At 45.0% G+C, this 17,883-nt stretch overlaps 1 protein-coding gene across 2 annotated transcripts in view; it reads right to left on the bottom strand.

Moving 5' to 3' along the window:
* The window catches only part of LOC121293302, a 97,986-nt gene extending 97,727 nt beyond the window's left edge, over window positions 1–259 (bottom strand). For both annotated transcript variants that reach the window (XR_005946483.1, XR_005946484.1), the window contains exon 1: window positions 194–259. The gene's annotated coding sequence lies outside the window, so the exon portion shown is untranslated. The remainder of the gene's footprint in view (window positions 1–193) is intronic.
* Window positions 260–17,883: the final 17,624 nt, after the last annotated feature.

Below are 17,883 nucleotides of genomic sequence, written 5' to 3'. Positions count from 1 at the left end.
GTCCTCCTGTGTTGTTTACCAATTGTTGAAAATCTCACCGAAAAAGAGCGAATAAAACCGGCAGGAGGGGGAGGAGGGCGGTGTGGGGGAGTCACTTAAAAAAAAAGGTGCAAGGACTGCAAAATTCAGCGGCTCTCGACCAAAACAAAGCAGGGAATTTGAGAGCGCGCAACAACAACAAAAAAGTACTCACGTTAAAACGCTGCAGAGCGGAGCAGAAAGGCAGCGGGATCCCTGAGGAGCTGGAACTCCACGACTCCCTCAACACAAAGTAACACTGCAGCCGCCCGCCCGTGCGCCTGCGCGCCCGCCGCGGGAACGCCCGGCCATTGTGACGTCACAATTCCCCCATCATGGCAACAGCTGCGGGAGCTTGGCGCGCGCGCTCGACCTTCTCTTTCTCTCTCCACCACCCCCCCACCCCCCCACCTCCCCCCCACGGCCGGGGTTACCAACCCTCCAAGACTGACCCCGCTGGAGTTTCTCTCCCAGCTATCCCACATACACGAATCTCTATAGGACACTGCTGGAGGGCAACCAAGTGAGAGAAAAAAAAATCATAGGGGCATGACAAACATCTTTTCCATTTTCTTTGTTCACTTTTTAAAAAAAAAGACCTGCTTTTCATAAAACTGGACCTCTCAAAGCACTCTACAGCCAATGAAGAGCTTTATGATGTGTGGTCACTGTTGTAATGTAGGAAATTCCAAAGCCCTGCCTGCTCAAGCAGATGTAAAAGATCCCATGGCACTATTTCGAAGAAGAGTAGGGGAGTTCTCCCTGGTGTCCTGGCTAATATTTATCCCTCAATCCACACTACACAAACAGATTATCTGCTCATTACCATATTGCTGTGTGTGGGAGTTTTTTGTTTGCTAATTGGCTGTTATGTTTCCTATTTCTCTTCTTAGGCAGTCCCTCAGGATCGAGGATGACTTCTTTCCACTTTAGTTCAATGTCTTCTGAGATAGCTCATAGGTCCAATGTGCAACCTGCAGACTCTGCCACATGTGGGGCAGGTGGTGTTTGAAGAGTTGGGTGGATAGGTTGTTTGGAGGTTTCTCTGCTCCCTCCAACGCCTCGATTTCACCTCTGCACATTCCCGACCAAGTCTCTTGAAGCGTTCGATGCCTTCCCAGATGAACCTTCTCTACTTTGGTCAGTCACAAGCCAGGGACTCCTGGTGGGGATATTTGACCTTTTCAAGGATGCTTTGAGAACATCCCTAAAGTGTGCTGTCCTCCTGGGAGTCTCCTGCAACTGAGATTTGAGAAGTGCAGTTGCTTCAGGAGTCTGTTATTAGGCATACGAATGACATGTCCTGTCCAGCTGGTTTTGAGCGATTGGTGCCTCGATGCTGGGCATGTTGTTTGTGTTTCCTACATTATAACAATGACCAACTTCAAAAATACTTAATTGGCTGTAAGCACTTTGTGGTGTTACATGGCCATGAAAAATACTGTATAAATGCAAGTGTTTTTTATTATTTCAACTGTTGCCCACATTGTCAGCTCTACAGGAAAAGCTGGGCCCCACACCCACAACCACTGTTTTCATGGAGCAGACGATGGTTTATCTGTATTGGAAGGTGGGAATGGAAAATTCAAAGAACCCATCCCCATCACTGGGTATGTTACATGTGTAATTGCAACACCCAAATCTACCTCTCCACCACCTCCCTCAACCCATTAATGGCTTCGGTGTTGTCATACAATTTCCTCCCATTTAAACATTAGGAAGGCCAGAACCATTGGACAAAATTTTACGGCAGTGGGATTTTACATTCCCGCTGAAGCCAGTGAGGTTTAGAATGTCTCGCTGCATTTTACGGCCCCGTCCCCGCTGAAACAGGGCTGTAAAATTCTGTCCATTGACTTTGATCCCCACCACGATCTCCGTAAACTCACCACAGATTCCATCTTGTTGAGAAATAAGCCACAGGCTTTATCAAATTTTTATTTACATGAGGTTACTTTGTTTCAAGTGAAGCACTAATAGGATTTCTGTGGATGTAATATAGAATGGTGCTAAGTAATGGTGGATAAAAGATAAAACAATAACAGTTTACTCAGCTATAATCCTTTGATAGAGGATCAGATAAACCTAATCACAGCAATCAAACATCATGCATAGTCCATCAGTAGACCATATAAATAACTTGAATAAGACTAGTTAGTCAGTATCTTGAGAAAACAACCACCACAGGCCTGGCAACCGCTTTGCAGAACACTTTCGGTCTGTCCGCAAGCATGACCCAGACCTCCCTGTCGCTTGCCATTTCAACACTCCACCCTGCTCTCATGCCCACATGTCCGTCCTTGGCCTGCTGCATTGTTCCAGTGAAGCTCAACGCAAAATGGAAGAACAGCACCTCATCTTCCGACTAGGCATTTTACAGACTTCTGGACTGAATACTGAGTTCAACAATTTTAGATCATGAACTCTGTCCTCCACCCCCACCCCCTTTCCAATTCCCCCCCCCCTATTTTTTTTCCAATAATGTATATAGATTGTTCTTTTCCCACCTATTTCCACTATTTTTAAATGTATTTTCATCCATTGCTTTATCTCTACCTTTTAGCCTATTTCGATCCCTTCCCTTCACCCCACCCCACCCCCACTAGGGCTATCTGTACCTTGCTTGTCCTGCTTTCTACCCTTAATTATCACATTCCTTAGATAATATCACCACCTTCAACACCTCTTTGTTGTTTTGTCTATGACATCTTTTGGCAATCTCCACCTATCACTGGCCCTCAATCCAGCTCTACCTGACCCGCCCCACCCCACCTTAAACCAGCTTATATTTCACCTCTTTTCTATTTTTCCTTAGTTCTGTTGAAGAGTCATACAGACTCAAAACATTAACTGTGTTCCTGTCCACAGATGCTGCCAGACCTGCTGAGTTTTTCCAGGTTTTTTTTTTGGATTTCCAGCATCCACAGTTTTTTGCTTTCACCACAGGCCTAGCTGAGGTGTCCCAGATTGTGGGAATGTGATACTTGTAATGGAATAGGTATAACAACTTTATGATCAACCTATAACAATGGAAAGTATGTCAACATTTCCTGGCATATCAACAGTTCTTGGAAACCATGTCACTCCAACAGCAGCTACTGAGACCAGGGGTAACGCAATGCCTGGGACTTAGGTGGACCTATTCCCATTGTTGTAAAAGGACTTTGCAACTAGGCACATTTCAAAAAGACTTTGCAACCATGCAAGTCAATCAATTGACGCCATCCTGGAACATAAAGATACAAGAAGACCCTTAACCAGACTCTCAGCACTGCAGTGGATAGGGAAGATAGAAGGCCCATCTCAGAAGGCGGCCAAGAAAGAAGATTTCAAGCACCATGGAGGTAATTATTCCACTGCTTTGATGTGGATGTCTTAAAGGTTATATGAAATAAAACAGTAGTTTAGTTTACCAATCTGTTGAATTTTTTCGATCTCTATCACTTGAGTCTATAAATCTTCATGGAATCACATTCCTCCAAACTGTAATGCTCAACTCTGCTAAACTTTCATGCATTTTGTGCTAATAAATCTATACCATATTCTGTCTCTGTGAGATCCCTGCCTGAATTGGAGTAGAGTTTCCAATTCCCAGCCAAGTGTTCTACTTAATCCTTGGCAATCCTGAGGTGGAAAATAAGTTTGGCTTATCTTCTTTGTTCCTCTTTGGGCTACTCCACAAACCATGGAGGTTTGGGGCTGGCACCAAGTTTCTTCAATCATACCAATTGTAAAGAACCTATTTTTTCATTTTTCTTAGGCTGTGGCTTTAAAATCAGACTGTAGCTTTAAAAAACTACCATGGCTGCAGTTGAAAGGCATGTTCACTGGAATATCTACAATGTTGCAATCCTGGAACATAGGGTGCCATAAGAGAACAAGATGGTGCCGGAAAGGGGTTCTGGACTAGGGGGAACCACCTGACAACAGCATTTTGACTGGCTCCTGACCAGGTGACCAGGGTTTTTGTGTAGTAACAGTGCAGGGAGAGCAGCTCCTAGCCTTTAAGAGGGAAGATCTGAAACCTTTCTCTCCTGTGTTTGCAAGGCTCCAGCAATTCTGCTATAATAGTGGCTGGCTATCCCTTACATCACTATAACCTGCTTTCTCTGAAAACCCCTTTCAAGAGGAAATGGGGAAAAATCACCGGTAGAGAAATTGAAAAGCAAATTTTTCAACCAGTGAACCACAGACTGAAAGTACTGGGAGACGATCTTATGTCATCAACAACAAACTGCAAAGACTTTGGAAGACATCAATCAAAATCAACCCCTCTAACCCTATACTCTGGATTGGTGATATTGAACTATTTTATCCCACACTTAAAATCTATGTTTTGTGTGTCGTGTGTGTATGTTTGTGTATAGAGTATTAACAATGGATAGTGTTTAAATTATTGAGTTAGAAGTTAGCAGTTCCTATTTCTTTCTTTTGCCACTAGTTAAAGACAATTTGTTCAATAAACAGTTATTTACTTATTAAGATTACAAACTTACTGCTTGTATTCTGTGAACCTAAATTAAACAGTTAGGTAGAATTGGGGTAACCCGGTGGTTTGGTCAAACTTTTTACATTTATCGTGGCTCGGGAAACAGTGGGGCTTGATATTACTGTGCACTGTCCCCAGTGAGTCGTGACACAATGCTTTGATGCACTATGATCTTAAGAAAGAAGAAATGGGGCAGAAGACCAGGCATGTCACCTTCTACTTCATGATCATTACAACACCAGTATATAGTGACTACAGATGGACACCCAATTATATAAAATGGAGAAGTCCCTGGAAATCTTAGGGTAGTGCATTGAGGCGGGGGCATTGCTTTGAGACCTGTCATAACAGGTCTACATCCCATTTTCCTCTTTCCTGTGTCTCAGATGCAGTAAAAGGAAAATCTCCATTCAGGTATTTTTAAAGTGACAGAGTTGGTCACAAAATCAACAGCTCTGGGTCTTTAAGTCAGAGAAACCAATTGTGGTTACAAGATATATGCTGACTGTAGGCACGGGAGAAATCTCACAATTCCAGCACCTGGTCAAGGTGAATCTGAAGCAGACAAAGGGCTTGTGAGACATAGAGTGGAATCGTTTGTGCCTGCTGGCATCATGTGTGTTCAGTGGAATGAGCGAACAATATGGTGAGAAGGCCACAAATCAGTTTCACGACATTGTAAAACCAATTTGTAATTGTCTGTTCAACCTATCAATGGCGGGCCGCGTTCACATTGTAATACATCTGCATATCATTATACGGCTAGCCCACTGGACTCATCCAGCCACCCAGCCCCCACCCCCACCCACACCCCTGCTGGATCATCCACCCACGTTGGTGTAACTGCATGCTGATGTGTTTCACAACAGCATGTAAAAGGCATGCACTTGGCAAGCTGCACTTTGAGGCAAACTCAGAGGTGAGGACACAGTAACATTATGGAGCACTCACAAGGGACGCCTGTTGGACTTCAAGGTTGAGGCACATTTGGGGTGGGGGCAAAGGCTGCCCTGTAGTTGAGGCGACTTTAGGGGGATGGCAGCAAAGCCTGCCCTGTGGTTGAGGCGACTTTAGGGGGGTGGTGGTAAAGGCTGCCCTGTGGTTGAAGGTAGCGCACAAGCACATGCTGGGAGTGGGGGGGGAGGGAAGCGGCCACCTATTAGGGACAGCTTGTATAAAGTGACCATTCAGCCGAGACAGTTCAGGCACAACCAGATTGATATAACTGGAGTTGGGCCTCTAGCTTATCTGCCCACTCAAGCAACACAGGGGCAAAGTGCCACCAAGTGCTCCAGAGCTTTTCACCCCTTCGGCACAGACTGCAAACTAATGAAAGTTTTATTGGACTGCAGAACAGTTGGACAACTGGGCACATTGTATAATCTCCTTGCTAAAGCTGGCCATGGAGCAGTCACTGGTGGAGGTGCTCACAGCCCCTTGCAATGTCATCATCCCAATTCGGACCAGTCCCCCCCATGATTCAAGCTAACAGCTCAGTGTGGGTTAGGAGAATGCCTGCGCCTGAGCTGAGAGCACAGCATGCAGTTCAATGGGCAAAGCTGCCACCAAATGATCAGGTGGAGGGGGCAGAGGAAGGTTGGGTTTCGGGCAGCCATGCAGCGCACTAATCTCTGGCCATCCATGTGGTGACCAGCATTTTCTGGGATGCATGAAGGGGCCTTCAGACTTAACCAAGAGAGCTTCTTAGTACATCCATGCTTAACCATGTGTCTCTCTCTTTCATCCTGCAGGAGAAATACATCAGGATCATGAAGCCTGGTGACCTAGCTGTATGCCTCATGGCATACAGAAAGCGAAGATGACAGAGAAGAGGGTGGCAGAGGTGCCTAGCTGCGCAGAGGGAGGAGCAGCACCCTCACATGCTGCCGAAGAGCCACAGTGAGCCGTTGCATGTCAGCACCTACCTAGACCAGGGCCTATAGATGCTGCCTTTCATTCCTGCAGATGACTGACAACCAATATTGCTGAAGACTGCACGTGCCCAGGGAACTGGTTGCTCACATCTGCAGCTACTGGAGCATTTGGCGCCTCATGGACATGGAGGACATCCACTGCCAGTGGCAGTGAAAGTGACAGTGGCGCTCAATTTCTACAGCTCCTTTAGGGCTCCACAGGTGACCTCTGTGGGGTATCCCAAGACTCCACCCATAAACGCTTCCATGAGGTCACAGATGCCATCTTTGCGAGGGCACACAGGCTGCAGGGGTCGCTCCTAGGGGACAAGAGCAACCCACAGAGGACATGGCTGATGTCACCTATGCGGTGGCCTCAGACTGCAGCAGAGCGAAGGTATAATGAGGCTCATGCTGCAACTCGCAACTTGGTGGAGCAGACCATTGGGATGCTGAAATTGAGGTTCTGGTGCCTGGACTGGCCTAGTGGTGCCCTGCAATATGGTCCATAGAGGGTGTCATGCATCACCATTGCTGCTGCTCCCTTTACAACCTGATGCTGCAACGAGGAGAAGAGTAGCTGGAGGTATCCTCCAAGGAGGAGGATGTCGACGGGAATGAGGAGGCCCTCGAAGGCAATGATGACGGGGATAAGGCCCTCGCACTGGCCAGATGAGGCATGTGTGCTCAATGGACACTCATGGCTGCTAGATTTGTGGAGGATGATGACATGCAGTAGGGAGACACCGTAAGATCCTTACATTGCATCTATGTACGTTTGACTCCAGCCTGGCTTATGGCAGCGCACATACCTCTGTTAATAGCCACTTGATTGCAGGAGGATGATGATGATGACATGCAGTGAGGAGACACCATAAGACCCTGACATAGCCACTTAGAATGTCTGACTCATGTCTGGCCAAGGGCAGCTCCCTTGCGCTCTGTTATCAGCGTCACATCATAAAGACTCAGCCATGAAACTTTCAAAGCATCTGATCCTTTGTCCGCCTTCGGTACCTGATCCCTTCAGGTGCACAGCATCACTGGCCACTGATGCTAAAGAGATGGGGGCCAGCCCCATTTTAAAGACGCTGAGAGCACACAGAGAGAATGACAGAACTCGGTGACACCTGCCCATGACATTTTGGCAGCAATGACCAGCACTGTCAAGGTGCAGACATCAGTAATGTTTCCAGGGAGTGTGAGGCTGGACTATTACTTTGGTCTGAAGGCTGCACAAAGCAAAGGAGGCCCTGGACTGAGACACCTATCTTTTCTTGTACAGAAAGGTTTCACATCTGAGTAACAAGAACACTGCTCATCAGAACAAGGAGCCATAGGCAGGGAGACATTCTTGGGAGCTATTTGACAATAGTGAACAATATGTACAAGTGATGAACACTTGTGCCAGGCTGTGCAAGTACATCTTCTTAACCTTCTTAATCCTGCTGCTACATCTTGGTGCTCTCTGGAAATCCACAGCGGAGGTGGAGGCAGCCTGCTGACTGCTACACCCTTTCTGTGAGGACCTTGACGGGCGCCCCCTGAAGGGTTAAGACCTGGAGGGCCCCAGCCTGCTTTCAATGACCAGCTGTGTGGCAGTGGTACCCTCCTTGAGCTGTGGAGCTGGAGTTGCTGGGGTCACAGGAAGAGGGGATTTGGATGGGCCAGACATTCCCAGAGTCATGTGGGTGGATGGACACCTGCTGATCCCCCTCTCTATGGTGCCCAAGGGCCCCAGGCTGAGTCCTTGAGGAGAAGGGGTAGCTGGACTGAGATCAAGCTGCCCCACTCCCCTCTCGAGTACACACTGTTGGAGGCCAACTATGACCTCAGCGATGGAGATCAGCCTGCACAGCAGTGCAGGAGTGACGTACTGGACCAAGGTCTCCATGGTGGCCGCCATCCTACTAGTGTTGACGTCAGTGCATTGGCATGCTGATGCTGTTACCTCAGAGTGAAGGCGGATGGACTCCTCCATCGTGCCTTGCAATCTGAGGAGTGCAGCGACACCCCTTCCTGATGTTCCCATGCTTGCCTTTGCAGTTCCAGAAAATGTGACATGTCCTAGTCTAAAGGCTCGGCCTCTGACTTGTGCTCAGAAAATTTCTGGCCTCCGGCAGGCCTCCGAGTGCCAGACACTAGGGAAGTCCCTACCGCCACCTGCTGTGGATCAAACAGCGCGATGTGCTCACCAGATTGTGATCCCGAGGCTATTATAAAGCTAGGTTGCACTGAGCTGTGTCTCTGTGCTGGTGGAGGGTGTGGGTGTGGGTGAGCGCTGTGATGGAACTCCAAGGAGGATGCCTTCAGATTCCTCTCCAGAGGTTTCTTCAGGACTTGATTGGAGGCCAAGGGTCATGGACTCTGTCGGCTGTTTGACAGATGTGCCTACAAAAGCAAGGGGTGATAATTAGTGCATGGCAGTGGCCTATGAAAGAGGACACATCACTCACATTATGGTTGTCTGGTGGATGTTGCACTGCTGGATTCTCACTTTGGATTTACCCAGATCGGCACCGCCGAACTCACCGAGAGCATGGGAATGGTCCAGATCCTCACCAGCCAGCTCAATGGCTCTGTTTTCAAAGTCCGTGAGGGACTTGATTTCAGGCATTCCTCCAACGGTAAGCGACTTCTCACTCTTGTTGTGTGCCAGCTTGTCCTGCATAAATAGAGATGTACAGAGTGTAAGCAGGGATTCCTGCCAGGCCAGATGATAAGTGTGCCTGGCATGTGTGGATGGTGAGTGCTCCCATGAACAGGATGAGGGCAATGAAGGTGTGTATGAGAGAGTGAATGGTAATGTCCCTTGAGCTGGCAGTGAGTAAGATCCCCCTGGAGGTGTGATGGGATTGTGAGTACATGAGTTGAGAGTGCGAGAAGAGTGACTTATCCTGGTGGAACAGAGGAGATCATTCATCCTGTTGTGGCACTGGGTGGTTGTCCACTTTTGCAGGGCGTTGCTGCTGACCACCACTGCCATCACCTCCAAGCCGGATTAGTGAGGTTGCTGCCTATCCTGTGGCCAGAGCAGGGGTTGCGAACATCATGGCACGCATCTACTGTATCTAAATGGTGCTCCAGGGACACGTCATTGAACCTAGGGGCTGCAGTCTTTTTGCCTTTCAGGACCATGTCTTCTTTGCAGCAGTGGTGAGCTGGAGGCACTGAGAGGTGTCCATGGGCTGCACTTTGAGTATGGTGCCCAGCATGATGAAGCGGCGAGTTGATGGTGTGGCGGGTGAATGAGAGCCCGCCTGCCATGGAAACAGCGTGTTTTCCAGGAATGCATAATTAATGTGGCAGGTTTGGGACAATACGGCGTGAAAAGCCGCCATTGTGCCCGGCGGGTAAAACATTGTTTTTCCCACCCGCTTCAGCACTTACTGCAAATGTGGGACATTTCGGCCCATCGTGTTTTCCTTTACTTCAGTGAATTTGTCCCAAATGGTTGCTGTGGGTTGGATAGTGGGGTAAGGAATTTATCGAGTAACTAAAGGAAGAAGGACTGCAACTGGGAAGTTTGGTTTCATTTGGCTGTGAAATTGCATTTACACAGAGCCTGTGTGAATCAAATGAAGGATTAAACTGGTATAATGTCGGGTTTAAAATGGTTCAATATTAATAGTCGTTTGGTAGTACAGAACTTGAGTATTGCTGAAAAAAGAGACATGTCAAAACTTTTCGTCTTGCATTCATCAGGACACGTAGCCAAAATATCAATGTAAGGGGAAAATAACAATTTATACAGTATGCGAAGAGAGTGCTGATTGGTTGGCAAGTGGACCATGTTAGAGGCATTGCCATGGAGAATGCACCAGTGATGGTATTCTTGTGGAGTGTTCTGACGCTGCATGACGGAAAGCTTCCACTTGTCTCTTTTTTCAGCAATACTCAAGTTTCAATATAGTGATCCAAAGTAGGAACATCAGAGGTTTTCAGCTCAGGCCAGAGGTATCAGCAAAGACTACCAGCTGTCAGGAGAACACTTAACTATCAGAAGACTTCCCCGCTGTTCGGAGAACACCCAACCATAGGAAGACTGTGTAACTGCCGGAGAACTCGAAAGGATTATACCGCTAACTTAATTATAACCTCTGCCCAGAGATCAAATGAAGTAATATTGTTTTAATCTCTAATATTGTTGCAGGAGATTGGTTTTGATCTCTATTACTCCAACTGTCTTCTATTTTTTAATAATTTTCCGTTTGATTATTGATTATATTAATAAATGAGACATTGATCATCATTTGACATTGTGAGCGAACCTGACACACTCGATTCATGTAAACAAGTTACAAATACAGATACATCACCACCATGTAGTGAAAACTTATTTGATAAATGAAAGCTCTATATAAAATTGTCTTTAGTATTTCTGAAGAAAAATGGGCCCCTAAAAGATTATTTGAGGACTTGCAGACTGAACATTGTTTTAGTTGTGGACACTGAGTGAAAACAAATTGCCAATCAATAGCAGGTTATATTGTGGAAACCTATGGTTGATAAGTCACCAGCCCAGTGCTCCAGTTCTATTTTAAAAACTAGACAGAAGTTAGCAAGGGGAGAAGAGACACAACATTATTGCGACTACTCTAACCTCACCTTTCACCTTCTGTCGATGCTACCTCGCCTGGAATGTCCCTGACTGCTTGCTAACTCACAGCTCCATGCTTCAATGCACGTTTATGGATTGCCTATGTAACAGACGACCTGGCTACTATTTAACCCCTCAGTGAGACCATGGCTGACCTAACTCCATATACCCGCCTTTGCATCATATACCTTAATGCCTTTGGTTAACAAAATTCTATCAATCCCAAACTTAAATTTAACAATCAACCTAACATAAAATGCTGTTTCTGGAAGGGAGTTCCAAACTTCTACATCCTTTACATGAAAAGTTTCCTCATTTCACTCCTGGATGGGTCTGGCCCTAATTTTTGGACTATGCCGTATACTCCTAGATTCCCCGACCAGTGGGTATTGTCTTGCTCTATCTCCCCTGTGTGACTCATAGACATTTACAGCACTGAAGGAGACCATTCGGCCCATTGTATCCATACTGGTCAACAAAGATATGACTATATTTTCCAGGCTTGGCTCATGGCTCTGGAGGTTATGGCAATGCAAGTGAGTATTTATATACATCTTAAATGTTACAAGAGTTTCTGACTCAACTATTCTTTCAGGCAGTGAGTTCCAGACTCCCACCACCCTCTGCATGAAAAGATTTCTCCTCAACTTCCCTCTTAGCCTTCTACCTCTTACCTTAAATCTATGCCCCCCCACCCCCCTGCCAGGTACTGGCCCCTCTATTAATGGAAAAAGTGCCTTCTTAGCCATCTTATTTAAGCCCCTCATAATCTTATACACCTCTATCAGGTCCCCTCTCAACCTTCTCTGCTCCAAGGAAAACAACCCCAGCCTTTACAATCTTTCCTCATAGCTCAGACCCTCCAGCCCAGGCAGCATCCTGGTAAATCTCCTCTGCACCCTCTCCAGTGCAATCATATCCATATATCCATATAATGCGGTGACCAGAACTGCAAGCAGTACTCCAATTGTGGCCTAGCCAGCATTTTATACAGTTCCAGCATAGCCTCCCTGCTCTTGTATTCTATGCCTCGGCTAATAAAGGCAAGTATCCCATATGCCTTTGTTGGGGGGGCAATTAAAAATACTAAAAGAGAATACAGTAAGAATTTACTGAAAAACCCTTAAAATCTCCAGGCAGACATGGCTGCTAAACATATTAAGAGTTGAAGATTATCAGATGAACATTGCACAGTCTTGAGGGTTAGACTGGAGACAAAAGCAGTACATAAATTAGATTAAGTGTACTCGCCTCTCACATAGGAAAGGGGCAGATGGTTTTAGCTTAGATATGGGAAGATATACAATGGACAAAGAGGGGTCTTTGATGAAACACAAACAGTCTTGAGTTGTAGGAACCAAGGTCTTTGTGTATGTGTTTTAATTTTGATTGGATAATATAATTATGTATACTTCCTTTAGAATAATTGGTTGGCAAAATCACATGTTTATGTACTCAATAGGATAGAGTTAGCATGAGACCAGTGTATCAGTTACCGATTGGATATATTCAAATGTACTCAAATGTGTTATGATAGGAAAAAGTACAAAAGTAATGAAATGTTATCAGTCTGTGAGCTGGGTCTTCATTCTTAGGAATGATTGTGGCTCCCTTGCATATGCTTGGATAAAACCGGTTAAAAGGAAGCCTGGTGGCCTTGTGGGATCGGAGAGTGTAACTTCTCCTCTTCAACTGGCCTATGTGGTAGTTGCAGGATCGGAGGGTGTACCATCTTCAATTGGCGTAGTCGGCAGGATTCGCCTGGACCTCTGTGAAGGCGGAACAATGATCTGGTGAGTACTTTCATTTTGAAAGATACTCTCCGGTTGTTCGCGTCAGACTAGAACAGAGGTCTAATAGTGCGGATCCGAATGTTTCAGCCAGGGAGACTCAGGTGGACAGTTGAGGCAATTGAGCTACGGGAGACGGAGTGTTTTGGGGGAACTGGGGTCCCTGTTTAAAGTTGAGACAATTGAGCCTCAGGAGACAGAGTGTCTCGGGGGAACTGTGGATCCCTGTTTAATGTGTGAATGTGAGTATGACTGAGAAGATTGAACTCGAGTTCGTTGCGGAATGAGGAGGTAAAGGAACTATGTCCCTTCACCTCGCCAGGAAGCATAAAAAGCTGATCAGCAGATTGAAACAAGGTTGGCAGCCGAGTGATTCACCGCTACGCTCTAAGGAGTGGTGGAAAGCTCAGACAAGTGATAAAACTGACAAAGCTACAGTACTCATTTTGAGTCTGTATCTGCAATAAACTAAACTAGTACAAAAATATCTTGATCGAGTTGTGTCAGTCACAGCGGCAAATCGATTTCTCCCAGAGGCCACCAACAATGAATGGGAATATGTGGAAGGATGATTGGGACCTGAAAGGTCCCCTACTGAATTTTTTTGTAACTTAAAGAAATGAATTGATCTAAGTTAAAAGAGCTGTTTGTGCTGAAGAGAGAGAGGGGGAGAAGGGTGGTACCCCTAGGGGTTAATAAGCAGTGACAGGCAGCAGCAGAGAAAATGTGAGCTTCAGTCAGTTTGATTGTCCCTTTAGGTGGAGCCTCCAAGATCCCTTTATTCCCCCCACTGCTATTTAAAATTTTGTTTAGAGTTATGTTCAATATTATAGGAATATAAATACATACCTTTATACATGTGTGTGTTTGTGTGCAATGAAGTATTTTTATGTGAGCTTTAATGTGTTTTCAGCCCTAAATTGTCATTTGTGTGTGTAGTTCAGCACTTTAAGAGTCAAAGGCCCCATATTAGTTTAAAGGAAGAGTATACTCAAACATTCCAAAGTTTTAAATGTAAGGTTTGAGTTGAGATTTCTGGCAAAAATCGCAGTTTGAAGGTATTGTAAAGATAAAACAGGGCTAGCCTTTGTTTGAGAAGAACTAAACCTTGTACCACCCCCTTGCAGACTTGCAGCTTCCAAGCTGATTGGGATTGATACATACGAGTTGGTATTCTAAAATTCTGAGGAAGAAAAAAGATTACCTGAAATTCAAAAGGATTCTAGGAAAACCAAAAAACATAAACACACTAGGTCTAGGTGGTTCTAATAGAGAAAAAGGGAAGAGATGAATTAAATATTAAAGGAAATATGCATTCCAGAAGCACTGTAGTTTGAATGTGGGACAATCTTGAGATGTAAGGTGCAGTGTAATTTAACAAGTTAATTTTGAATAACGAGGATGCTATCCAAAGATAAAGAATGTGTTGATAAACATATGAGACTTCTAATCTGGATACAAATCATTACATAGAGGTTGTTTTAATTTTGATAGTGTAAATTACAGTTCTTAACAAGTTTAAAAATTTGAGGTTTGGTTCTTGATAAAGTTCTCAAAAGGGAATTTTCATTTTAAAGGGTTTTTGACAACAATTGGCATTAATTCAAATGCTGCAAGCTTTTGTATTTGTAAGTCTGTTCCCAAAATGTGAAGTTAAGCTTGACAAAGTTTGGCAGAAATCCAATTTTTGCCTGAGTTAATGAATCTGGGATAATGCTAAAAAAAAGTCAGACATAATTTAGTGGGTTACTTTTGAGACAATAAGATGTTGTTTGAGAAGAAGATAGGGAAACAAAACATGTCAAAGCCTGATTTCTGTTTTAAAAATGTTATCAGAATACTTTATTGGACTATAAAGTCTCTCCAGACAACCTGAACAAGATGGTAGCTGTTGCATATGTAAACTGTTATGAGGAAAGGATTAAAGGTAGGAGAAAGAGTTAGGGAAAAAGGACACCATAATATACAAACTATTTTAAGGGAACTGAATTTGATAATCTGGCCATCAGCTGAATCATTGGAAGAGCACAGGGGAAGATAAGCAAAAATCTAGAGGCAGAGATCCCCGTTGACATGGAATTGTTAATATGGCTTAAATAGTAACAAAACATTTTAAGCGATCAAGACAATAGAGAAACTGACCTCAAGAGAACCTTAGGATGATCGTGGTTAGGGAAAAAAAACCTTAGAGGATATCTGTAGTTGAGACAATTGAAGGGTAAGGAGAAATAATACTTAACAACAATTTGCCACAAGATGGATACAGGTAAAGGAAAAGCTGGGAAAAGGCTAAATGGATGTGTTACTGACTATATTAATGTGCATGCGAGCTACAAAGGGTAACACCACAGGATTAACACCTTGATGACAGGCAGAGTTAAGCTGCTCCCAGAGAGAACTGCCACTGGAAGTGGAGAAAGTGAGCCATTGAAAGAGAGGATAAGAAGGTGCACTGTAGAGTTGTGTAGACAGCTTAAGGAGTTGAGGTCCGACATGAGGTAGCAGCAGGAGATAGTAAACTGGAAGGAGTGGGGGTGCCTATCCAGATGGATTCAGATCAGGGAACTCATTTCACAGGGAGAGTCATTAAAGAAATCTGTAAACTTATGGAGATTAAACAGAAATTCCATATTCCTTACCACCCCCAGAATTCAGGGATGGAGGAAAGGATGAGCCGAACTTTAAAAAAAAATTTAGCCAAAGCAATTCAGGAGACAGGGAACAGCTGGGCCATCATATTACCCAGCATTCTGATGCACCTTAGGGCTACACCAAATAGGATCACTGGGTTCACCCCATTGAATTGATGACCGGAAGGGCCATGCAATTACCTGAAGGCATTATAGTGGGAGGAGGAGTTGTAGGGCCACTGAGAGGAAAAATACGGGACGATATAAGGGAACTAAGTAAGCAATTACATAAGTTGAGAGAGGAAGTTAGAGATTGACAGATGACTAAGGATATGGAAGCACGCAAATCGAAAGAGCAACAACGGACCCCCCAAGTGGGGAATAATGTGATGGTCAAGGTGAGCCCTGAGGGAACAGGGTTTGCCCCAGGTGGCATGGACCATATGAGGTAATTATGACAGGTGATACGTGCGCACTTGTAGATATGAAAATGGGAAATAAATGGAGGCATTACACACAGTTAAAGATATATGATGAATCACCAAGTGGTAAACCGGACAACGAGAGCCAATGTTAATATTTCCACAGGTCGGTGATCGTGGCTATGGGCGTGTCAGCGCTGGCATGGGAAGCCCCAATGGTCAAAATCAATAATGACACCTGCCTTCACCCTGGGCAGTACATACTACTTCCCCAAGGAGGAAGTGGGGAATGGATAAGAAAGCCCAACACCTAGATTATGGATCAAGTCACTACATGGCCACATCAAATGAACAATTGGGAACAGGACCCTCACGTGTGATCACACAAAGATTTGTAAGAGTACTTTACATTCAACAGCAGCAGGGCAGCCAGATTGACACCACTCGAGTGTAACAATGGGAACTTCACGGGATGGTGGTACTTAACCAAGGGTAAGGACAATGATGAACTGATGATGCACTTTTGAGGATACACCCCAGTGGGAAATACACACCCAGTAACACCTCACTAAGCATAAGCATAGACATGAGTGGTGAGGTAACGATAATTGGGATTTATGACAATAGAACTGGACTGGGTTGGTGGTATGGGGGATGTAGAACGTACTCGCCCCCTGACAGTTTTTCATCAACAAGTATTTGGATGTATCAAGAGATTAATGTGACCGCCGGATGGACAGACCTACCTCCCTTTGTTTGGGAACCGGGTCTTGAGGGACAATATTGTCAAGAAACATTTAAATATGTAATAGATAGGCATGATTGTTATGATATATGATGTTTTACTTTGACTACATGTGGATATCAAAGACCCACTCAATGTCCAGATGTTGTAAGCCCCACCAACACCCGCCCGCCACCCCCCCCCCCCCCCCCCCCCCCCCCCGGTCCCGGATGGGATAGTCAGGATAGGAAAGTCAAAACCACTATTACATGATGTAATTATGTCTCCCTGGAAGTGACATGCAATGTCACAAGACTCCTGTCAGTATTACATACCACTTGTCACAACCACCAAAATTCCATAAAATGGGCTAGAAGCCAAATGAAGAGGGGAGTTAAAGACTATAAATTTCGAATTGTCCCGGGAATTAGAGCAAAAGCATAGGCTAGGTTAAAAATAAGTATACTAGGAGACATCGGAGGGCTATTTGGGAGTGCCAATTCCATGCTTAATTCAGGTCAGATCTATGACCTCAATGATTATAGATGCTGAGACTTATGTAGTGCCGAGGGTTGCACTACAGTGGGCGCAGGACAGGATATGCCCGGACGTCCGTGAAGCTATAAGGAGAAGGTCTTCTATGAATCCTTAGGCTGACTGCAGACGGGATAATAGACACAGCCGTATCACAAGCCACAGGGAGGGCATGCAATATGCTAGCATGAGATCTAATTGATGGGGTAAAATCCGACATTGAAGATATCAGGTTCGGAGCAATTCCTGAACACATGTTCGAGTCAGTTTATCAATTAAACCTCATAAATTTACGCAAAAAGCAGCAGGAATTGGTGATTACACAACCTCAAGGTGGAGGAGAGGATGGAGTTATAAAATTTATCATGGCCATTCCCCAAGAACATCATCCAAACAGGGCTTTCCTGAACAGCTACAGATAGAGTCCCTAGGAGTAGATAAAGGGGGGATGGTATTCCACGTAGGGCTATGTGGATATATATCCTATGTAAAAGACATGGTACTGCTAAGTACTAGAGACTGTTGTTCAGAATCAAGTTGTGTGCTCATGCCAAACGCTGGAGGTATTTAAAAACACAAGAAAAGTTACTTTCACCACTTTACTGATTCAGGAAGTATTTAAGGCAATTCAGGTATCCTCAATTCAATGGTGCTTAATGACCAGCGAGGCTGAGTTCCTTTATGGTTCTTACCTTGTGCTAGCAAATCGAGTTTCTGCCTACAGGTGACCGATCCTTTTACTATAGGAGACTTCCATTTGCCA

This window comes from Carcharodon carcharias, chromosome 21 (genome assembly GCF_017639515.1).
Source record: "Carcharodon carcharias isolate sCarCar2 chromosome 21, sCarCar2.pri, whole genome shotgun sequence".
Taxonomy (NCBI): Eukaryota; Metazoa; Chordata; class Chondrichthyes; order Lamniformes; family Lamnidae; genus Carcharodon; species Carcharodon carcharias.
The sequence above is the reverse complement of the archived record's forward strand: the minus strand, read 5'-3'. Positions and strand labels throughout refer to the sequence as shown.